The sequence below is a fragment of the Nyctereutes procyonoides genome, unplaced genomic scaffold (genome assembly GCF_905146905.1).
Source record: "Nyctereutes procyonoides isolate TBG_1078 unplaced genomic scaffold, NYPRO_anot_genome, whole genome shotgun sequence".
NCBI classification, from domain to species: Eukaryota; Metazoa; Chordata; class Mammalia; order Carnivora; family Canidae; genus Nyctereutes; species Nyctereutes procyonoides.
Genome location: NW_026575117.1, coordinates 23,188,149 through 23,211,713, shown reverse-complemented (window position 1 = coordinate 23,211,713; position 23,565 = coordinate 23,188,149). Strand labels below are relative to the sequence as shown.

Here is a 23,565-nt window from a genome sequence, read left to right as displayed (position 1 = left end):
GTTGAGGTTCCTTGGCTGGCCGCAGCTTTGGAACGTACCAGAGCTTGGGACTCCCTGATCCCCTCTCTTTATTCCTTTCCATCCACTCCATGTTCTGCCTCCAGCTCGCTTTGCCGCAGTCCACTCCCAAAGCTTATCTCATCACTCTAAATCTGCTTTTCAAAAGCCACCTCCAGTCTCTTGCCTAGTCTCATTGGTCTGGCCCACACACCATCCCTGCTGGACCCCACCACACAGCATGTGCTGCCCATGGTCATGACAGTACAAATGGGTCTCAGCAGCTACGGCAGGCTGCCTGCCCACCAACCCCAAAGGAGGTAGGGCTCTGGTCTCTGCTCCTGGCCACTGAGAAACATGACGCCAATTCGGAAAGGCAGCCCCACATGCAGCCAGCCTTACCCACCACCCACCAATCACCTCCCCACCCAAATTTAGGCTTTCAGGAGGAATGCCAAGCCCCCTCTTGCCCTCTCACCCACCCACCTCCTGCCCCAGGCATTGGCCTACATCCTGCCCAATTCTGAGAAACCAAGAAGAAAATGCTCCTGGCACTTGTCTCTCAGAGCTTTGATCTCTCTAGCTTGGTTTAAGCTAATTCCACATGGAGACCATGCTAGAACCCAGACCGGTTACACCTTCCCACAACACAGGCAACGACAGGACTTACAGTTAGCTTTTAGGGAGAGTGTTTCCAAGCACCTGCAAAAACCAAGGCTGGCTCTAGGGGCATTAGTCCTCCAGAAGCGTTACCTCCAGTACAGAACCAAGTCCCTAAGCTCCCTCTGTAGCCCCCTACCTCCACGGGAGGAAATACACGTCCTAAAAGTCAGAAGGTTTTTCTAACTTTTTGATAGGAGACTCTCAAGGAAGATGGACATTCATGGGATATTCTTATTTGTTAGTAGAGAAAGGAATTAAATGAAAGAAGGAAGAAAAGGAAATTTGCTTTCCAAATATAACAGAAGTGCCAATACACACGCCCACACACACATATTTTCTCTCTCTGTCTCTCTCTCTCTCTCTCCCTCCCTCCCTCCTGCCTCCCTCCTCCTTCTCTCTCTCTCTCATTGTGAACCACTCCCCTTTGCCCAACATGTGGGTCTCCCTGCCCCCCTCCTTGCCACGGGAAGTTCTTCCTAGCTTAGGTCCCCCAGACCCCAGATTTTACCTCCCTTGCTGGAATTCAGGAACCAACAGGAAGACGCAGACAGCTGATTGGGAAGGAAGCAGACAACACTCCAGATCACAGAAAATTGCCAAGGGTGGCCGATGCAGCTCCCATGAGAAGGAAGGAGACAGGGAGAGAGCCGGGGAATCCAGAATTTCCCTAGCCTTCCAGGAAGGCTCTGGTGTCAGCTCTCTCCCGGCACCAGCATTGACTGAAAACAAGGGGCAAGTCTCCTGATAAAGCGGGGGTCTGAAATCTGAAACTGCAGGTTGGCTGAGTCCTATATAAACACACTCACACCCCCGGCTCCTGGGGTCTGACGGCTCACCCGCTCTCCTTCCCCTCCCTCCCCACCCTGCTTGCAACTTGGTAACAGCAGACAGCCCTCTAGCTGCAGCTCCTCCGAAACCCGAAACCCTGAGCGCCGAGCCAAGCAGAGCCTGCAGACGCAGGAAGGACCTGCCGGGCGCTGTCCACATCTCCCCCAGCCCCAGGCGCAACCCCTTCCAGCAGGGCACGCCCAGGTGCTGAAGCGGAGCTCAGGTACCAGGCACCGAGGGTGATGGGCAAGTTCTCAGTTTAGGAGGAGAGGTTTCTAGACTCCTCCTTCACATCAAAGAATAGCACTTTCTTACGGATCAGATTCCAGATGACTGGCCTGCCCTATGGTGTTTGCTAAACTCACCTTCCTCTCCTCTTCCGATTTTCTGCATCTGCCTCTTACGGAGACACCCCCTTTCCCTTACGGTTCACCCGCAATAGAATTAGGCCACGTGAGAGTGGGAAGGAAAAGAATGGAGACAACTGCCCCATTCTGCAGATGAGGGAGCTGAGGGCAGGAGGAAGAGTGGCTTGTCAAAGCTGGGGAGTGACTCTCCATCTGATTTGGCATCTTGGATGGTAGAACTGAAAGAGAAGTCTTTAAAGTCACACAGAAAAAAAAAAGTCAGATGGACTCACATTTTAACACAACTAGACATTCACCTGAAGCACTGATTGTGAGAAAAATCATTTAGCGTCTCTGGGCCTCAATTTCCTAGGTTGTAAAGTGAGGCAAATGATACTACCCGAGAGAGTAACAATTTAAATAAGGTGACAGGTATGAAGTGGTGAATGAGTAGGAGGCACTCAGATCCACTACCCTCTTGCTCTGTTCACTACTGCACAGCACCTGTTACTAGCTCCTCATTCAAGAAGGTGACTCTAAGTTGCCTGTAGTATTCACTATTCTTCCAGGTGTTGGTTTAATGTTCCTTGTCCATGGTCTTTATGTTCATCTGACTATTAACATCCATAGTTGACCTGTGCGGTGCTCAGAATGCAACGCTTCACCTGTATAAAGTGAAATCTTTCATCTATAGGCTGAGGTCACAGATCCTCACTGGAGACCTCCCCGTAGACGTTTCTCACATCTCCACTTCCATGCTCCAAGCTTCATTCCCCCTGGAGCCCAACCACTTGTTGGGCATTTTCCTTGAGGGTAACTAAACTTTGCCTTAAAGTTAGCATGCCTAAAATCAAATTAAGATTTACCATGCCATGGGGATCCCTGGGTGGCGCAGCGGTTTGGCGCCTGCCTTTGGCCCAGGGCGCGATCCTGGAGACCCGGGATCGAATCCCACGTCGGGCTCCCGGTGCATGGAGCCTGCTTCTCCCTCTGCCTGTGTCTCTGCCTCTCTCTCTCTCTGTGTGTCTATCATAAATAAATAAAAATTTAAAAAAATTGTTTAAAAAAAAAAAAGATTTACCATGCCATGACAAGCCATATTATAGTACTGATGGGAAATAGTCTCCAAGATACAGTAAATGAAGACAGTGAGTGGCAGAGCAATGAACTTAGTATGCTACCATTTGGGTTAAGAAATAATTTGTGACTACCTATATGATTCTACAGAGCAGGGGTCATCAAACTTTTTATGTAAAGGATTAGAGAGTATATATTTTCAGGGCCATATATTTCAGGACCAATAAATATCTCGTGGGCCATATAGTCTCTGATGCAAATATTCAATTCTGCCTTTGTTGTACAAAAGCAGCTATGGACAACGTGTAGACGAGTAGCATAAACACATGAGCACGAATCGATCAGTATAAACAAATAAGCATAAATGAATAAGCGTGGCTGTAAACAAGACTCTCCTTGTAGATACTAAGACCCAGACTTCATATAATGTTAATGAATCAAAAAATCTTATTTTTTTCCAGCCATTTAAAATATAAACACCACTTTTGGCTCATGGCTCATAAAACATGAGGTAGGTGGTGGGCTGGGTTTAGCTCATGGGTCTTGGCTTAGGCTGGCCTAGAGCATCTCAGGAAGGACACACCAGACACTGGTAACAGGGGTCACCTCCGAGGAGGGAGCTGGGAGCGGATCCATGACAGAGTAAGAGGGAAACTTTTCACTGGAAATTATTCTGTACCATTTGAATAATGCAACCTACACACGTTAAATATGGTCAATTATTAACGAGCTCACCATCCAAGTTCTCTTCTATCAACATTGATATTAACTGCCCCAAACAGGCTTGTAACCGCCAGGTGGACTTTGGGTCTCTCCCACCCAAGTCAGTAATCTGGTGCCCAAAATCCACTGGCCCAGCTCACTGCACTGCCTCAGCCCATGACAGTTATCTATTCTCTCCGGAGCACGCCTACTATGGCCCTTTACCACTCCATTGTCCTGTCCTGCAGCCTTCTACCCTCTGTTGACTTTCTACTTGTGCCAAGCTTGTTTCCAAAAGAGAGACTGAAGCCTCTTAAGGACTGGGCCTATTAATTTCTTGCCTTCCCTCTCTGCTCTTACACCAGCGCCTCGTACCTAGAGGGAATGCCATGAATAGTTGCTTGACTGTTAATCCCTCATCCGGCTAGGGACGGTTTAGAACACAGGGAAAAGATCCACCCAGAATAGAAGCTGGTTCTGAGACACGTAGCAGGGCAAGAGTGTGCATAGACACAGAGTCTTTGATCGTAGTAAAGAATAGTTAGGGAAGAAGAGAGCTGTTAGAGTCAATCTGGTCCAGATAAAAGGGGCTGTGCTCCGGAGAGGGAGTCAGGAAGGCCTGTGGGGAATATTCCCCTAATCCGCAGCTGGGGAATCTGGGTGATCTCAGAATTCGCTCCCATGTTCAGGAGGGACCCCGGTACCGAACAACCTTCCCTTCCACCCTGCAATGCAGGAAACGCTTTCTCCAGCCCCTACGAAAGATGAAGCTGCTGCCTGGACTTGCACAGGGACGAGGTGCCCACTACTTTTGAAGGTAGCCGGTTCCACTATCGAAGAGTGTGGTTAAGCATGCTTTCTGCTTCCACCCATTGTTTTGAGTTCTGGAACTACACAGATAAAGACTTTCTGAGCGGGTAACAAAAAAGACTAATGATAACTGCCAAATATAATAGAGTTTCCAAATATTCCTTCCTTCCAAGATGTTTAAAGGGTTTTTAAAGACACAAAATCATTGACTCTTTGAAACTGCAAATACCTTTGCTCAAAAATGTTTACTGAATGAAACTGAATGCAGTCCCTTTTCCTGCTTTTCAACATGAAAGCATTCAGGTTATGCAGTAAAAGGAATGGTTTTATTTCCTTAGAGGAAGAAACTTCACAATCACCCATGGTGATGAGGGTCCCAATGTCCCATTTTATGCCACTGGGAACCCATGAGTAGAGGAGTTAGCTAGTTTGCCCCAAGTCACACTGCTAGTATATCTTAAAGCCAAATTTCAAATCTAGGCCTGCCTCGCTTCAAAATACAGTCTTTCCCCTAAAGTCCAAAGTTTCCATGACAGTTGATTATCTTTGTCAACCTCATTCCACCTCTGAAATGGGCAGAAATGAATATTTCCATCAAAAGCACAAGGGGAAATTACCACTTCTAACAGTCTGCAGCCCCTTGCCAGATCCATCCTCATAAGGCGTTCAGGCCTTCCCAGGATGGCAGGAATGAGGTCAAAGACAGGTCAAAGCCAGGATTCCGGCACCCCAGAGACACCCTTAGGGGCAGGGTGACATCAGTATAGCTCCCCCATGGTGCACAACCCTGTGGTTCCCATCAGTCAAGCTTCTCAGGGGCCCAGCTCCAGGCCTCCCAACAGGGCTGTGGTGCTCGGGAGCCCATGGAGCATGGCATTGTTTGGGCAGCACAAAAACAACATTGACCTGGGTCTTGCCACCTTCCCTATGTAAGCTGTTTTTGGCAAACATTTGTCTGGCTTGCCCAACAGAGGGCTGGGGGCCACTATGACCCCCAGCCTGACAACCCCAGTTCTGGGAAGGATGGGCTACGGAGTGCTGGGACTAGGCGCTGAGGAACCACACACAGTTTGATCCAGCCACTCCTCCACCCCTCAGCAGAGAACTGCCTATATTGCTTGGCCTCTCCCATACCCTCTGAGCAGCTCTGAAATGTTTGCAGCCTGGTCCTTAGCCCATTATTGAAGCTCTGCTTCAGATCCCCGAGTGGCTCCAGATTGTCCGGTTGGAGTTCATGGTGCTCAGTGATGCCCTTCTCCGCCCTACCTGGCTCCCTTTCCAACCTACCCTGTAGGGGCCTGGAAACACACCTGGTTGCTCTCCACCTCGGAGCGCCAACCACCGGAGATGCGCACATGTCTGGGCTCATCTGGCCTCAGTGACTACAGAGGCACAGGAGATGACCTTCCCCATTTCTCAAGAGGGCAAACCACAGCCAGGAGTTGAAAGCTCACACAGGATGTTAATGTTGGAGGCAGAAACAGGCCCTGAGCCCACTGCTTCTTTTCTCCGTTGCTGCGGAAAAGACACTCCCTCTTCTCCATAGTATTTAGTCTGCACTGGCCCAAGGAAATTCCACAATGCTCTACCTCTCCTGCTCCCATTCTCAGGTAGCTGTCTTTGAGACCTTCACCTGACACTCTCAAGCTACCCACCCTTTTATCTGCCACCTCCCTGGGAGACGTGGTCATTAGCCGAGAGCACTATGTAGGTGTCTAATTAAGCAATCCGCAGAAAATGCAGAAACCTGTTCAAGCCACCCCATGAGCATCCACCCAGGGATCCTCTTACAGCCAACTCCCTCCCCCGAGCTTCCTGGAAAGGTCCCTATTGTTTGCCTGGAACATAGAAAAGTGTCCAATTCTGCCCTCCTACTTATCTGCTGGCACTGACTTCCTGGACTTGGCATACCCCCAGGGGGTGCTATTCACATAGAGCACAGTGTGAATGGTAGCCCCAGGTGGATGGGAAAGTGAAGGTCCTCAGAGAGGGGGGACAGGGTATTCTGAGAAGATGTCTGCCTACCTGGCTTTTTTAGGTGTCCCAGAGCTATTTGCTGCTGTGCTGGAATTTTTGGGGTCAGGACACAGGAAGGAAGGAGCCCTTGAGTGGTCGGTAGGAAGGTGGCAGGGGTGGAGGCGGGCAGCAGAGGTGGCTCAGTGCTCCTCCCACCTGTGTCTCTGAGTCCTCTCTCTTTTCTGCACTGTCTACTCACCTGTTCCTGCTTCACCTTTTAAATGGAATGTCCCACTTGCCCTGGGAGCCCAGGGGTGGGTGAGAAATTCTGTGCTCAAGAAGACTTCCTCCTTTAGAGACTGGAGTCCTGGGACTCCCACAGAGGCTGCTGCGGATGACAGGGGCAGGAAATGGGACAAGGGCAACAGCAGAGGAGGATCCTTGGAGGACAAGACAGACTTGAACTCATGCCCGCTCCCCCCAGCCTGGGGATGGTCAAAGTGGGGGACTAGAAACTACAGACACCTGCCCCCTCCCTTGATCCTGGCAGATCCCCCTCTCAGGTGTCAGATGGGCACCCCAACAAGCTGAATGAGACCCTCCTCCTCATCTCTTCTCCTCTGCCCTTCCCTGAATCATACTTGTCTTTCCTCTTTGAAGCCCTTAGTGCCAGGCCCAGAGACCTCTTTCAGTCTCATCTCTTCTGCCCTCACAATGGAGCAGAGGAGGGTAGGCACGCCTGTACTGATGCCTGCAAGCTTTTCAAAGGGACAGTGTGTACGCCTGTGTCGGGGGGGGGGTGGGTGGAAGGGGGTGGACAGCACCTCAGGACCAGTCCAGGGCTTCTAATCCCATGGGGGCTCCAATTGCTCCAACACCACACCCCTGTATCAATGCAGGCCCCAGTGCCCTTCCGTGCCCCAGGACTCTGCCAGCTTGGCCCAGAACCCTGGCGCACACTCTTGTTCCACCAGGATATGCGGGTTCTCTCTGACAGAAATGGGAGAATAACTTTTCTTTCCAGCTGCTGGGCCCTGTCCAGCTGTTTTCCAACTCCGATGAGACAACTTGGACTTTGATTATAGCAGGAAACATTAAGTTAGACACCAAGAAGCACTTGGAACAAGTGATAAGAGGAAATTTAGGGCTCTGCCTTGTGCTTTAGAAATACCACCAGTTTCCCTCTGTAGAGCAGGACTTAATGCCTGTTTCCATCATGTTACCCTCTTGCTCAGAAATTCCCAGTGGCTGTCCCCTCCCCTACTGGATACAGAAAGGCCTAACTCCGGGGCACCCAAAGCTCGCTGCAGCACATGCCCATTGATCTTTTATTCAATATATTTTAAAAGATTTTATTTATTTATTTATTTATTTGAGAGAGAGAGAGAGAAAGAGCACGTGTGCACGTGCATATAAGCAGGGGAAGGGCAGAGGCAGAGGAAGAGACTCACCACTGAGCAGGGAGCCCGACTCAGAGCTCCATCCCAGGACCCCAGGATCATGACCTGAGCCAAAGGCAGACACTTAACCAACTGAGCCACCCAGGGACCTCCCACCCCATTCATCTTTTAAATGGCATATTCCACCGCCCTGTATGTCAATTTTCTAACGAGGCCAAAGCTTCTCAATATTTCCCCAAAGGCTGTAAGCAACTCTGTGTGTGGCCATGACACCTCCTCCCTCTCACGAGGAGGTCCCACTCCTCTTCAGCCACCACAACCAGCCAACCTTTAAGGTTAAGCTCAGCCAAACTAATTATCTGATAAACCACGAACTCCTCTATAAACCCATTCCGCAGGGCACCTGGGTGGCTCAGTCCGTTAAGTATCTGCCTTCCGCTCAGGTCATGACCCTGGAGTCCTAGGATGAAGCTCTAGAATGGGCTCCTTGCTCAGTGGGGGGCCTACTTCTCCCTCTCACTCTTTGGGCTGCTCCCCCTGAACGCCCCCTCTCTCTAATAAAGAAATAAACTTTAAAAAAATTCCCCAATTCCATCCTAGATGCCTGTTGAATGTAAATCTCCCAGGAGAGGCAGGTGGACATTGCTGTAAGGCTGAGCTCAAAGGTCATCTCTTCCAGAAAGCCCCGGTTAAATACCCCAGGCCACAGAAAGTACCCCACCCCCACCATGAAGATATGCGTAGGTATCGGTCAAGCATTTCCTAGACATGTCTTAAGTATCCACAGTGTTAGGATCTAAGAGAAGATGAGGTCCCTGCACACCAAGAACCCCCAATCTAGTGACTGGACAAAGACCAAAACCCACAAAACCATCCTCAAAGCAGCCCATGATGGGGGCGGTTTGAAGGAAGAGTCAGGAGGTGTCCAGGGAGGTGGCAGCATGGGGACAAGAGCTTCTGAGTGACAGAAGGGGGCATTCTAGAAGGGAGTCGCTGTGAAGAGCTAGAGAAAGTTCAGGCCCCTTGGCTAGGTCAGGGGCTACACTGGGAGGTAAGAGTAACACTAGGAAGGAACAGCGAGTGTGTGCTCACTGTGTACACTACTGAAGCTGCTGTGTACTTATGGCCTCCTTCATCCTCATCACTAAATGAAGCTGGAAGAGTACTGGGGGCGAGCTGTGGAGTCCCACCATGCAAAGTAGCTCCTGCTCAATTACTAGTTTCTCAGTGATCAACAGATGAAATGATCTCTGAAGGCTCACTTCCAGAGGCAGAAAGGCAGGGTCCTTCAGGAGCAACCATGGCTTGGAAAAATATTCTCCTAACTTTTTAAACTATTAAAAGCAACGCCAGGGCTGATGAGTGGAGGAGAGGTGCTGGCTGAGGGAGAGCCTGGCTTTCCTGATGCAGGATGTCAGAGTGGGTGTTAGAGCACTCCCGGTCCCCACAAGAACCCAAGCAAGGCTTGGGGAGACAGCTGCCTGAAGGACAGCTGTGGGTGGCTCAGAACAGGGACCCGGGAGAAATGCTCTCAATGGGCTGGCCTAGGAGTACTTGACCTCCACAGAGGTCCCTTGTCCCAAATGCCAGGGCATGACGTGTGCAGGCAAGGGTCCCTCAGCACACCACAGAGTGGGCAGGGCCTCCTGAACTGATCTTATCCTTCCTCCTGCTCCACAGGTGTAGTAGCATCTTAGCGGACCCATTCCAGAGAGATGGAGGGGCCTTCTAGAAGGTCTACAAGTTTCCCTGGTTTCCACCTTTTCCAGCCTGCTGGTCTTTGGGTTAACCTTTAAACCCATCCGCCACTGGGGAAGTCAAAACAGATGTCAGATTTACTCAGATAGAAAGGACACCATGGGGATCCCTGGGTGGCGCAGCGGTTTAGCGCCTGCCTTTGGCCCAGGGCGCGATCCTGGAGACCCGGGATCGAATCCCACGTCGGGCTCCCGGTGCATGGAGCCTGCTTCTCCCTCTGCCTGTGTCTCTGCTCTGCCTCTCTCTCTCTCTCTCTCACTGTGTGCCTATCATAAATAAATTTAAAAAAATTTAAAAAAAAAAAAAAGAAAGGACACCATGGTGCACCTGGGTGGCTCAGTTGGTTAACCCAGGGTCCTGGGATTGAGCCCCACATCGGGCTCCCTGCTCAGCGGGAAGTCTGCTTCTCCCTCTGCCTCTGCCTTCCACTCCCCCTGCTTGTTCGTCCCCCCTCCCCCCATGTCAAATAAATAAAAAAATAAAATATTTTTTTAAAAAAGGACACTATGGACAGGTGGAGGCTGCAATGCATTCTTCACTTCTCCGAGTTCTGCATTCGAAGAGGATAGGGTGGGAATGACTCTACCGTAACTCCCCAGTGGGAATTCAGAGCTGAAGAACAGAAGAACCAAATGATGAACCCGGGTGTGTGAAGAGGCCTCTCTGTATCCACTTCACGGTTAACACAGAATCACATCATCTACCATGTAACCTGCAGCCGAAGTGCCCAGAACTGGAGGCCCGGAGCCCTGTGCTCTAGTCTGCCCTGCGCCTTGGCCAAATCACAGAGTATCTGTGCTTCTCTTCCTTTACTTATGGAATAGAATGGGAACCTATGTTTGTCTAACTCAGCCCCTTGTGAGTGTAAAGTAACTCAATACACATAAAAATATTTCAAAAGTCAAACCTAAAAGCAAAACATAGTGGATGTTGATAGAATATCAATCAGTTCATGAAGAGACCCCCAGGTATTTCAAGCCCTCAGCAATGAGCCAGCCCCACACTCTGGGCTCCAGGCAGGGGCTCCAGCTTGCAATGCCTTTCCCTGGTTTGAGTCTGGGAAGTGATAAGAATAACCCTGAGCAAAACCCCCACAGCCAGGGCTCCAGGAACACCTGACCCCAGCTGCAGCCATCTCCTGGGCTCTAAGCACATTCTCTTCAGAGCCCCACGTCTGGGAACCACGAGGTACCTTCCCACTGCCATAGAGCCCCAGCGCTCCCAGCTAGAGCTACACCTGTTTCTGAAAAGAGGCCACCCCAGCCTGTCATGTTCCATCCTCCTTCCTCTCAGGAGTGTCCTCCTCACTACCCTCCTTGCTTTCTGAGTAGATTCCAAAGGACAGTGACATTCACACTGTATTTTTTGTTTGTTTGTTTGTTTAGATAGAGCACACATGCACAAGGTCAGGGAAGGACAGAGGGAAAGAAAGAATCTCAAGCAGACTCCACACCCACTGCAGAGCCTAGATGCGGGGCTTGATCCCACAACCCTGACGTCATGACTTGAGTTGAAACCAAGAGTTGGACGCTCAACCAACTGAGCCACCCAGGTGCCCCCACACTGTAATTTCTGAATTACAATTTAAATCAAGATTGGTGGGATGCCTGGGTGGCCCAATGGTTGTGAGCATTTGCCTTTGGCTCAGGGTGTGATCCTGGTCCCAGGATCGAGTCCCACATCGGGCTCCCTGCGTGGAGCCTGCTTCTCCCTCTGCCTGTGTCTCTGCCTTTCTCTCTGCCTCTCTCATGAATAAATAAATAAAATATTTTAAGTAAAAATAAATAAATAAAATTAAAAAATAAATCAAGATTGGCATTTTAAAAATTTAATGGCACAGAAAATATCAGAACACACAGCAGTCCGTAAAAGTATTAAAAGCTGTAACCCACATGTGCACGTGCACACAGAGCATTAGAATCTTGACTCAGCTGCTTAAGCTTTCTATGCTTCAGTTTCTTCATCTTTAAAATGGGTACAGGGATCTCTGGGTGGCGCAGCGGTTTGGCGCTTGCCTTTGACCCAGGGCGCAATCCTGGAGACCCGGGATCGAATCCCACATCGGGCTCCCGGTGCATGGAGCCTGCTTCTCCCTCTGCCTGTGTCTCTGCCTCTCTCTCTTCTCTCTCTGGACTATCATAAATAAATAAAAATTTAAAAAAAAATAAAATGGGTACAGCAACAGTGTCCACTCCGTAAGGTTATTGTGAGGATTATGTTAGTTAATATACATAAAGCATTTGGAAAAACACTTGGCACAAGTGCTATGTAAAAGTTTAATTTCATATATTTCTTTTTTTTTTTAAATTTATTTATTTATGATAGTCACACAGAGAGAGAGAGAGAGGCAGAGACACAGGCAGAGGGAGAAGCAGGCTCCATGCACCGGGAGCCCGATATGGGATTCGATCCCGGGTCTCCAGGATCGCGCCCTGAGCCAAAGGCAGGCGCCAAACCGCTGCGCCACTCAGGGATCCCAATTTCATATATTTCTATGCACGTATAAGGGTGTGTGTGTGTGCACAGGTGTGTGCATTTCTTTGCACACAAGGTAAACATCTTTCTGTAGCATGGTGAAAAAAACCTGAAAACCACTGCTCTGGGAGAAGCTAAGAGGTGTCTCTCCAAGGACAACATTAGAGACCAGTTCCCAAGTCTCAAAGGCTTCACAGGTGTTTGCACACCTCGTCTTAGGGAGAGAGGCAAAGACGATGTGAGGAACACACGGCCGGGCAGCACAGATGCTGAGAGCATCATGCTAAGTCCTTCCCAAATTGAATCATTTAATCCACCATCTTATGAGCTGGGTATTATTCCCATTTTTTTTAATGATAGTCACACACACAGAGAGAGAGAGAGAGAGAGAGAGAGAGAGAGAGAGGCAGAGACACAGGCAGAGGGAGAAGCAGGCTCCATGCACCGGGAGCCTGACGTGGGACTCGATCCCGGGTCTCCAGGATCGCGCCCTGGGCCAAAGGCAGGCGCCAAACCGCTGCGCCACCCAGGGATCCCTCATTATTCCCATTTTACAAGAGGAGGAACAGAAGCACGGAGAGATTAGGTTGCCACACAGCTAGTAAGTAGTAGAGTCAGGATTTGAATTCTACCTCCCAAATCTCGACTTTTAACAGTCATACTACACTGTCTGCTTCACTTTGATGCCACCTTCTTGCAAAGGAGAGGGAAAGCCAGACCTAAGAAGGTTCTGAGGCGGCAGCCTGCCGTAAGACAGGTTGCCCTCTCCTCAAAAGCAAGCAATTTAATTTTCCAATGGCTTGATTTGGGGGTACAGCACTGCCAGGCTCCCACCAGAGAGTCCAGAGAGTTCTACTACAATAGTTGGAAGTAACAGACTCAGGTAACAAGGCTCATAACCATAAGATGTGCTAAGTAGTTGCTTAATTTCTCCAGGATGAACTTGCATAGAGACATCAGACTTTCCCACACTCTTTTTTCTAGAAGACCCAGGTTCATTCTGATCATGTCCAGTTTTACCTTCTGCACAGCCCCGAGATGCCAGGACGGGCACCGCTGTCCTGTTTCCCAGCCCTGAGATGCCCAGCCTTGCCAGCGGTTACCCTGTGAGTGAGTGAGCACCCTGTGAAGACTGGGAAGGTGTCCGGTGCTGGGCAGCTGGGAAGTTAGGTCCCCTCTATCCCAAAGAGCCTGGTGGCACTGGTTCTCCCGCCAGCTCCTGTTTCCCTCCTCCCTTGCCATCGACGAGAACTCCTCCCGCACACAGGGCACTCTCTTTACCTTTGGGACCGCGGGTTTCATCACACCCAGCTACTCCTTCCAACAGGGAGAAAGAGGAGAAAGAAGGCAACATGGGCTGTGATCAGGGACGAGGCCCCTCTCCCTCTGGCTGCCTGCTGTCTGTCACTTGGCTCAGGGAACCCCAGAGCTTGAGCAGGAGGAGGAGCTGAAGCCTCTGTCCCATCAGCTCTCTGGACCATCTCCTCTGAAATCCCCAGCGTCCCCATTTACTGTCCTCTCCAAGGAGAGCTGGCCAATACCCCCTCCTCCTAGGTGAAATCCAGGACTTTTGTTTGGATCTTTTCCTTCTGTGTTAAACTTCGAACACTGATGACGAAACAAAACCAGCCAACAAACGGAGAAACTGAGGTCCAGAGAGGCTGGGGGGATTGCTCCTGGTCACAGGTGGATATAAGTGACAGCAGGTCCCAGGAAGGCCGGGCTCCTCCCAGAGCTGATGGAAACTTCCCCTCCCCAGTAAATCCTCCTCCCCCGCTCTGACAGAAGTGACCTATTCCGCGCAAGGCACAAGGCACGCTGGCCCTGGGGGTAAACCCTTGGAACTAGATCTCTGGAGCAGGTGAAGGGAGGATGGGGGGGACAGAGAGTGTTCTTGGCCTTCTCCAAAAAATCCAGAATAAGGCCCCTACAGTCTGTAAATGCTGCCCCATCTCTTTTGAAAAACAAGTCCTCGAGCCAAATCTGGCACATGCCAGGCAGCCAGGTACCTGGAAATGAAACAGGCAGCTATTCCGGGGATCTTGTGGCTTCTTCTTCATGCCAAGGAACTGGGTAGGATAAAGGGGAGGGTCTGAGCTCTATCACACTGCGCTCTCTGAATGGGAAAGGCTGTTGTTGAAAGGTAGAATGCGTGACAGTGTTAGCCAGAGGCCAAGGCTGGCCTGATGACCCTTGGGAGCATCCTCAAGGGCAGTAGAAGGAGTCAAGTCAACCAACGGGACATAAAACACCACTAAGTGGGAGCGGAGGGCGCTGAGCTCCCTTTCTGCCCCTGGAGCTAATCCGCTGTGCACCCTCAGGCAAGCCACAAGCCTCTCTGAGCCTCATCTGCATCGGGCCGTGAGGACGGAGGCAAGGGAAGAGGAGAAACACACTGTGCCCTGTGCCTGCTTCCACCCCTGAAAGATTAAATCCACCCTCTTGAGCTGGGCGTCAAGGCTCTTCACAAGCCAGCCTACCTTCTGGCCTCTTCTCCTGAGACCCTGCAAGTGTTCTCTGTGCTTCAGCCACTTGCAGTGCTGCTGTGTTTCCAGATCCAGGGGGCCCCCTGCATCTCAGTGTCGGGGCTCGCTGTTCCTTCTTCACCAGCTACACCCTTCCTACCCCCTCACCCCGACCTCAAGGATCAGCCCAAACCCACCCACTCCCACACCAGCAGCCTCCCTGCATCTGTGTGCAAAGCTCTCTATGCATCTGAGCTTCTTTTTCTTAATTCTTTGTTAGTGGATCTACCCACAAGACTGTTAAAGGACCCATCAGGGGTACCTGGGGGGCTGAGTCAGTAGGGCATCTGCTCTTGGTTTCCACTCAGGTCATGATCTCGGGATCCTGAGATCGAGTCCCATGTGGGTCTCTGTGCTGGGTGTGGAGCCTGCTTACTTCCCTCTCCCTCTGCCTTTGCAACCCACCATCCCTACTCATGCTTTTTCTCTCTCTCTCTAAAGAAAAAAATAAAAAGGACCATGTCAAAACCATCATTCACCTAACAAGCAACTAGTAAATGTCTGCTCTGAGCCAAGCACCGTTGGGTGCCAGGGTACAGAGGTGAGGAAGCCAGTCCCACAGTGTGGCGTGCCCTGTGCTCAGGACAGTGTGGGTGCAGAGGGGCTGCCTGCTGCAGTCGGGAAAGGCAGGTGCCAGGAGCTGCCCCTGGGGCCTGCAGTGCACGCTCTACCTCCTCTCCTTTAGGGAGGGCTAAGGGATATTGGGAAGAAGAGTGCAAGAGCAGAAACCATGACCCCTTCCTGAGCCCTTCACTGTAATCTCTTGCAGTGCTTCCGACACACCATTTTTCTTAGTCCTCGAATGAACTCTCTGACAAAGGCCTTGGTAGATGAGAAAAGTGGTGCCCACAAAGGCTGAGAAACTTGCTCAAGGTCACATGGTAAGTGGCAGAGCTTAGGTGGGACCTCAGTCCATGGGATCCTCCCTTGCCCTTAGTCTCAGGCTGTCCAACTTAAATACACTAACGAAGCAGCACCTGTGTGTGCCAAGACTTCTTTTTTAAACAAGGAAATAATGATTATCAACATCCAGGCTCTAAACTGTGTGACTTTAGTCCTTGCTGCCTAGGTGGCCTTCTGGAAATTCTCTATTCCCTTCTCCTTCCATTGCAACAGCAGGTTCCCAGAACGCCAATAAGCCAGCCAGCTTCCCACCCTGCCTGGGGAAGCCAGTGGGATCGCATGCCAGAGTGCTGCCAGCCAGCGCTTGCCACCTTCAAGGTGTCATTAGTGGCTGTTTGGCAGGTGGTCCCAGGCTCCTGTGGCTACAACCATGGCCCCTATCACCCAGAGCTATCCACCACTGGATTCTGCCCTTAAGGGGGGGGGCAGCAGAGAATGGGCCTCCTGCGGTCGGCTCACCACCAACCACCACCACACTTTTCCCACACTCCTGCACATTCCCCCACCACACAATTTCCTCTCAGAACCCAGTGGTGGCTCTTGCCCATGCAAACTCCTCTGCCTGAGCTCCAAGGGCTTTTTCCCAACATCCTCTACTCCTTTATTCCTTCCTTCTGTGAGACCACCCCCACCCCAAACCAAACCAAGCTTGCTGGCCCTGAGGAGTTTGCAAATGCCCTTCCTGTCCCATGGAATGTCCTCTTACCCATACACGTTCTTTCCCTTCTTCCCATCCTGAATCTACACCATCTCTTCCAGGAAGCCTTCCCTAACAGACCACACCCAATCTTGACCTTGCCTTTGATTTGCATTTTCTCAGAACTTGACACCTTCCCTGCATTTATGTTGGTTACATCCATTTGTCACATTCAATAACTTGACAAACATTTACTAAGGGTTGACAATGATGGGCCAAGCATTTATTGACTGTCTACTATGTGCCAGGCACTTCCTTCAATGAGTTTGTACTCAAGCCCTCTGCTGAGGGAGGCTCACATCTGCACATAAGTTGGGAGCTGTCTCAGGGATGGTCTCCTCTTTGTTCCATCCCTGCCCCAACATTTACAAAGCACTTTCACTTGGGGCACCTGGCTGGCTCAGTTGGAACAGCATGCGACTCTTGGTCTCGGGTTTGTGAGTTCCAGCCCCACATGGGGTATAGAGATTATTTAAATAAATGAAAACTTAAAAAACAAACCAAAGCACTTTTTCTTGTGCTTCCATTATCTTATTATATCTGCATGGCAGCCCTACAAGGTAGGACAGAAGGGGTTATTATTCCATTTGAAAGATGGGGATGCAGAGGCCCAGAAAGATGAGGCAACCTGTCCAAGGGCCCCTAGCTGGTTACCAGCCAGGTCATCAATAGAATTTGGGTCCCCTGACTCCCAAGGAGAGTGGCCTCCACCCCCACCATGCAGATGAAGATCCTTAAGAGCTGGATGGGACCTACTTTACCACCCATTTCTCAACCTCTGTCACTGCCCCTGGACCTTAGGGAAGAAAGAAGGCTGAGACAAAAGTGGAGGGCGTTAGGAAGTGCTGGTGTAACTAGAAAATTTGAACAAGCTTATCCTTGTATTCCTGGCACATCGCAGGCACTCAATACATATTTGTCGAATGGAATGAATGACTCACTGGCGAGGCCAGGGGCACAGGGTATGGGTGAGTTAGCAGTAACAGCCATGAACATGTACTGTGCATCAGGCATAGTCCTAAATGCAACTCCTTTCATCTTCACAGCCCTTGTGAGATGGCTGTCATCGCGTCCCTTTCACGGAGGAGACAAAATGAGGTTAAACATCTAGAGCACTGGGAAGGAACCGGAGCAGCCTGGCTCCAGAGCTATGTCCTCCACCACCTTGGCCAAGTCCAGGTCATAGGCTCCCGCATCCACAGTAATCACTCACTTCTCATTACATGCGTACCGAGGGAGTGTTCCAACAAATGCTGAGTGATGACTAAAGTCACACTTCTGCCCCGGGCCCTGAGGTTCTGCATGAGCCTGCATGAGTTACCCCGACTGTAATGAGGGTGGCGGGCGGGGGTCTGTGTTTCAGCTGCCCCGGGTCCTATCCAGTGCCCACACCCCAGAGTCCTGCCACTACCCGTGGGCCTGACCCCCAAACAGCAGCTCTTGTCTCTGACCTGATGGCCAGACAGGCCTGATAAGCACCAGGGCTATGGGTTGCCAAGGGCAGAGGATGGAAGGAAACTTCTGGTATCTTAACCAAAGCCAAAGGAGAGGGCGGGGTTAAGGAGGGTAGAGCTGTGTTTGTCACTGGAACAAAAACATGCTGAGAAGACTTATAAATAGAATCAAGAGAGGGGCCTCCGTGAATAACCCCTTTATGGGACAGGATGGGAAGGACCGGGCTGGGCTGCTCCAGCTCTGGCTAACTTTTGTGCTCTGTCAGAAAGGAGGCTGACACTGAGACAGGAAAGTCCCAGGACCACCTAGACAGGGCCAGGGGCCAAAGAAAGAAGAGTGGAGAAATAATCATCTCTAAGGCCCAGGTTCTCTGACAAAATCTGAGCTGGGAGGGATAGGAGGCAGAAGAAGGCATTTGGGGCAGGGGAGACTCTCCTGGAAGTCACGAAAGCTGGAAGGTGCTGGATTGGAAGTTGGTTCCAGTCTTTTGTGCTTCTACGTGACCTTGGCTTGGGGGCTTACTAAACTTTCCATAACAGACTTCAGCTTTTTCATTTATTAAAAAAGGGTTGTGTGCCACCTGTACATATCTTTGTCCTCTGGCAGAGGGGACTTGTGAGGGTAAAGGAGACCAGGAACCAGAGGTCGCTGGGAGTTATCCGGAGGACAGGAGATGTGGACAGGCAGGCTCTGACCAGAGGTCTCAGCCACGGACAGGCCAGAGCCGGGCCGGCTGGGTTTCAGCTGCCCCAGTTGCAGGCGGAGAGAACAGCTAGTGTGATTGTCTCAGGACTCCTGAGAGACAAGGAAGACATGCCTTGTGCATGTCTAGTAGGTCACACCTCCGCCCGATTATCTGTCAGTCCCTGTCTTTAGGATCATCACACAGAAGCTGAACAGTGGGAAGAAATGTTCCCTGTGATTTAAATAACACAGAGAAGTGCGAACCGGGTCTAAGGGGCTGGCAGAGAAAGCACCCCCTGGCACCGGGTGGCCGACTGTCCCAGTTTGCCCAGCACCGAGTGGTTCTCAAAGGCGGGACTCCTGGCACTAAGACTGAGACATGTTGGTCGCCTTGCCGAAACACGCGCACATGAACTAAGCCTCTGGTTTGGCAAAGCAGCCATGGGCACCACATGAAATCTTCATGCTCAGGAATATCGAAGGCTCAGGTTGCAGGGCTGGTTGGGAGGCTGAGTGCCCAGATGCGCATCCCGGTGAGCCCTCGGCATGCCATGGTACTGCAGGCATACTCGCTGGGCCTTGCTTCCTCCAGAAGAACTGGATTTACCTCCTAGCTACAAGACACAACACTATGAGCGATGAACGAAAGTTGCTTTTGGGACCCGGAACCCTGAGAAAGGTCCTTCTTGGGGATTTCTTGGAGGAGCCTGTGAGCAAACCCAGGAAGAGGCCACAGAGCAGAACTCTGGTTCCTGGCTGTCCCCAGAGGTCACTCTGTCCTACAATGATCTCAGTGGCCGGGGTGAGCAAGGGATGGGCATGGGGAGAAGCAATGAGGGCCATTTCCAGGCTACCAATGCCAAGCACAGCTGAGCTGTGATTGACTTATAGACAGAAATGAGCAGAAAAAGGGACAGTGCCCCCCCAGTCCTTGCCCTACCCAGCCCCCTCCCTAACCAGTCCAGCACACTGAGCTGAACTTCCCCTGGCTGAATCCACTTAATTTTCTCCTAAGCTGCTTTGTGGGGCAGGATGCTGAGCACACGACGTGTCCAGTCCTGCTGTAGCTGAATTTCTCTACGACCGAGGGAAGGCTCCAGTTCCATGCCCCTTCTGCCAGCTGAAACAGAGCCCAGCCTCACACTGGGCCCCTGGGTTCATGGAAACCAGGGGCCGGAGTGGATACTCATCTCCTCCATCCCTTAAAGGCAGTCTGCCTCCATCGAGGGCCAGAGATAAGAGAAGTGTCAGGATGGAGAAAGTTTCTCCCTCCTGCCTCCACCAAGTCAGTCATTTCTTAGTTCAGCAGATGTTTTATCAGAACCCACCATGTGCAGAGCACAGGGAAAGAAACTGAGGTGGCTGAGACCCGGCCTCAGAACCCAAGGAGGGACAGGACGGCACAGGGAGTGGAGATCCACGGACAGGCCCCAGCTCACACTCTGAGCCCTCCGGGTACGGTTGCCCTGCTCTGTGTCCCCACACACCCCACCCAAGTGGGCGCACGCAGAGAGATAGACATAAGGAGAAGAGAAGCCAAAATCCCAGTTAATTCACAAAGCACGGCTCTGTGGGACGGATAATCAAGCTTTACTTCCATCTACAACACATTTCTGGCAAATAACTTCTACTGAGCCCTAAGCCCAACCCCTAAGGATTGAGATAGATAATTAAAGAGTCGTCTAAGGAGAAATGTAATCAAACCCCCTTTCCTTTTCCTTCACTGGTTTGTTCGTTCATTCATTCATCCACATTTCACGAGTGTCCTCTATCTGCCGGCACAGAGCTAGGCACCGGGACTCGGGGGGCAAGTTCAATCTGACCTCACTCCGCGTCCACTGCCCCCATTCTGGCTGTAGGATCTGAGCGAGTCATGACTGTGCACCCTTGGACTCCGCTCACTGCCCAGACCCTGGGGCCTACGCTGAGGCGGAGGAGTACACGTAGAAGGCTGTTCTGCACGGCTGCCTCCGTAGTGTGGGATTACAGGCAAAGCAGACACTTAGGCTTCTGCCTCTCCTTGGCCTGTCCCCTCCCCTTCGCCTCTGCCCGGGATGGAAACTCTGCCACTCTGGGCTCACATGCTTGAGTCACAAGGCTGAGTGCCTTGCAAAAGAAGTAGTTCAAGGATATAACAGGCAGGAGGCCAGTGGAACAAAAATATAGCATTTCATCTTGTTCATTATGTACCAGTCTTCTTTTTTTGATGCCTGAGAGAGTAGCGCCAGTGCTTACTGTCTGCCCAGCCCTCCTACCTCTCCTTCCCACCTGGTGTTGAGGCCTTGATCACTACTTATCTTCCCCAGTATTCCTTTCTTCATTTCTCTCAAGGCCCACAAAATGGTGCCTTACTGTCTATATTGCCCAGCACAGAGAGTTACTGGACCTGGCCAGTGATAAGCAGCTAATGCAGAGCAAACGAGCTTGGTGTCTACCAGTCTCCCTCCCCCGTTCCTTTCCTCCCCTCTAGGAGTCCCACCTCTGGAGCCCTTCCTGGCCTGGAGTCTCTGGCCCACTTAGGCCAATGACAGCACTGGGAGCCCCCGTGGTTGATTGACACCTTGTAAGTAGGCTTCCTCCTCTGCCCAGGCAGGTTGTTGGGTCTAATTGTCTAACTGCAGATTTCCATCTCTGATCTGCATGGGAAGATGGGCAAGCAGCTATGCCAGGCCCCAGGGGACCACAAGCTCCTGGGGCGCAGGCCCGTCCACCTGGCTCTCTAGACCTGAGGCCTCAGGGGGCCTTCTCAAGGGTTAGACACAGCCCAGTTGTCTAAAAGGGAAAAATACAAGAGGGAGTGTAAGCCAAACCCTGTGTCCTCCTGCTCCCCACTCCCTCCCGCGTGCTCCCATTCCTGGGGAAAGGACAGAGCAGGTATCAGACAGCCAGGGTGGCCAGGTTTCCTTTCCCATTCTGGGTACAGTCTTCTGACTCTGTTTCCGAGAGCAAGTTCCCTGACTTCTCCCGACACCACCTCATCATCGTTAAAATTCAAGCTGGAGGGCAGCCCCGGGTGGCACCGCCTGCAGCCCAGGGTGTGATCCTGGAGACCGTGGATCGAGTCCCACATCAGGCTCTCTGCATGGTGCCTGCTTCTTCCTCTGCCTGTGTCTCTGCCTCTCTCTCTCTGTCTCTATGAATAAATAAATAGGGACCCCTGGGTGGCACAGCGGTTTGGCGCCTGCCTTTGGCCCAGGGCGCGATCCTGGAGACCCGGGATCGAATCCCACGTCGGGCTCCCGGTGCATGGAGCCTGCTTCTCCCTCTCCCTGTGTCTCTGCCTCTCTCTCTCTCTCTGTGACTATCATAAATAATAAAGAAAAAAAAATAAAATTTGAATAAATAAATAAATAATCTTAAAAAAATAAAAAATAAAATTCAAGCTGGAGCCCTGGCTACTTTGAGATGATAGAGGCTGGGGTGAACAAGAAAGAAACTGCCATTAGATGCTGCTTGGATTTCCTTCTTGATGGGTCCTAGAAGCAGCGCACGAACCCACATCTGTGATAACCAGTCAACTTTGCTCTGCCACTACTCTGTCCTGGGCAGCATCTGCAGATCCTCTCAGTTACAGATACAGACCAGGTCACTACAAACAGGTGTGCCAAATAGCAACCACTAACAATTACTGAGCACCTACTGTGTGTCAGGCACTGTGCTAAGCTCTTTGTTTGTACGATCTCACTTAACATTCATAAGAACCCTGTGAAACAGGTAGAGACAGTGATGCAGATAGAAGTTAGCTAACTTGTCCACGGCCAAGCAACTAGAAAGTGGTAGATTGAAATCCACACTCAAGCAAGCTGACCTCAAGTGTTTCCTTCTTATCTTCTCGTGTGTGTGTTTGTGCGCATGCATGCACATGCTTAGCAAACTATAAACTATTACACAAATATGAAGAGTTATTATTAGGTCACTGATAGTAGCATGAGCCAGGGGCGGGTGCAGGGGATAGTCAGAGAAGATTTACGCCTGACCATTAATCTGATTAAATATGGCTGAACTGTATGTATTTCAGAGCTAATTGGAAATGTTATTTAGAGTGTCTTGTTCTGACTCTCTCCATCAGCACAGACTTGAGATTTGACTGAGTGGAAATGCAAAGGACTCTTTCCAGGACTCCCAAGCTGGTATTTATGGGGTGCTGGTCTTAGTGATCCATAGAGAGGCCACAACGGGGAAGAGTGAGCCACCATGTTGCCATGTGGTCTCAGCTTTCACAGCAATAGGGAGAAGGAGGCCTCTTCCCAAAGTAAGGGTTCACTTATTGTGGGAGGCTGGAGCAACATCTAATTAGAGAGAGTCATTAATAGGCAATTAGCCTGTAATGAATAAATGGATCTAGGCAGTGATCATCAAGGCTGGTAGCATCACAAAAGAAGAGACACTCGGACATTGTATGTCTCCTGATACATGCACACCCTGCAACCAAGAGGTATTTGCATATTTCCCCCAGAAAGTAAATTAAAGGAACCTGAATTCGATTCAGCCCTAAATGTATCTACACACACAGGATATATAGGGACAGTGTCACACATTAAATGACATGGAGACAATGCAATCAGCCAAATTCCGGATGTGAAACGCTCTTACAAGACAAACTGCCCAGTTTCTTTAGCAAAACGTTGCAAAAGAGAAGGAAAGAATAGAGATTAAGAATGAGTTAAAAATCTATGATAATCAATCACAACATACGGACTTATTTGAATCCAAATTAAAGAGAAAATAGGAAAAAAATGTATACAATGATGAGAGAAATATGCATGCTAACCGGAAATTGTATTATATTAAGGAATTGTTAATTCCATTTAGATGTGATAATTACACTTATTTTTTAAGAGTCCCTTTCTTTACAGATGAAATGATAAGCTATCTAGGATTTACTTCAAAATAATCAGAAGGTGGAAAAAACTGGAAGTATAACTAATATAACATAGGCCATAAGCCGACTTCAGAATTACTGAAGTTTGGGAACATGGAGATTATTACCCTATCTTCTCTACTTCTGTATATGTTTGCAATGTTCTATGATACAAAAGAGGTCTTTTTTTTTTTTGTTAGGGTTTTTTGTTGTTGTTTATTCTTTTAGATGGAGAGAGTGCACGCATGAGCAATGGAAGGGCAGGGGGTAAGGGAGGGGAGAGGGGCAAAGCGAGAGAGACAGTCTTTTTTTTTTTTTTTTTTTTTTTTTTTTTTTTTTTTTTATGATAGTCACACACACAGAGAGAGAGGCAGAGACACAGGCAGAGGGAGAAGCAGGCTCCATGCACCAGGAGCCCGACGTGGGA

The 23,565-nt window shown here is 50.3% G+C and overlaps 1 protein-coding gene across 13 annotated transcripts in view; it reads right to left on the bottom strand.

Moving 5' to 3' along the window:
* The window catches only part of PLEKHA6 (pleckstrin homology domain containing A6), a 140,459-nt gene that overhangs the window by 70,871 nt on the left and 46,023 nt on the right, over positions 1-23,565 (bottom strand). The window contains exon 1 of one of the 13 annotated variants that reach the window (XM_055334200.1): positions 1,169-1,467. The exons of the other annotated variants lie outside the window; for them this stretch is intronic. The gene's annotated coding sequence lies outside the window, so the exon portion shown is untranslated. Of the gene's footprint in view, positions 1-1,168; positions 1,468-23,565 lie in introns of those variants that run through there. 13 annotated transcript variants of the gene reach the window in all.